Here is a 1,016-nt window from a genome sequence, read left to right as displayed (position 1 = left end):
GATTGGTTTTGTTCTTTGCCTGCAAGTTCTATTTCTCGATTTTGAGACATATCAAAGCCCTTTGAGGAGCACTTTGCTGGATCGGCCATCTACCTACTTGACTCTGATTACCTGAACATAATCAAGCAAGACCAGCACGAAAGCCTGAAGGACTACATGACGCGCTTCACAAAGATAGCCATAAGTATACTCGACCTCCACCCCAAGGTGGAACTGCACGCCATAAAAAGCAAACTGCGACCAGGAAAATTCTAGGAAACCATTCCTGTAACCAAACCTAAGACTATGGCCGAATTCTCCGAAAAGACAAAAGGTCAGATCGACATCGAGAAAATCCGGCAAGCTCGGAAAACAGAAAGCCTCATTACAAAGACGACGATAAAACTCGAGACAAAAAGAAGAACTTCAAACCGACTTCACGATATGAGTCCTACACTCAATTCAACACCAAGCGCGACAATATCATCAAGGGAATCTTGTATTCGAAGCTGATCAAACCACCAAGAAAAGCCGGCAGTTACCCAAATTCAAGAGGCACGGACAGATCAAAATACTGCTCTTTTCACCAAAAGCATGGACACACTACCGACAGGTGTGTCATCGCCAAAGACCTTCTAGAGCGATTAGCTCGGCAAGGCCACCTGGACAAATACATCGATGGCCACATACAGCGATGAACAAACACCTTTGGCGAACAACATCCAGCAACACAGCATGGCCAAGATAAAGATCGGTCAGACACTAGCCATCCCGACCAACCAAGGCGTATTATTAACTGTATTTTCGGAGGTTTTGCAAGTGGAGAAACCACAAGTTTGGCAAGAAAGTGATCTTATCGAGCTATGCTTTCCATCAACACTGATCAAACCCAAAAGCAGACACTACCACAATCTCCATAGATAACATTCCAGACATCCGATCATAACAGCAGGATAGCAAATTTAGATGATCCGGTCATAATCTTCCTACAGCTAGGAGATCTCCTAGTAAAAAAGGTTTTGCTGGACCCAGGGAGT

This window comes from Arachis duranensis, chromosome 9, assembly GCF_000817695.3.
Source record: "Arachis duranensis cultivar V14167 chromosome 9, aradu.V14167.gnm2.J7QH, whole genome shotgun sequence".
Taxonomy (NCBI): Eukaryota; Viridiplantae; Streptophyta; class Magnoliopsida; order Fabales; family Fabaceae; genus Arachis; species Arachis duranensis.
Note: the sequence above shows the minus strand (reverse complement) of the source record.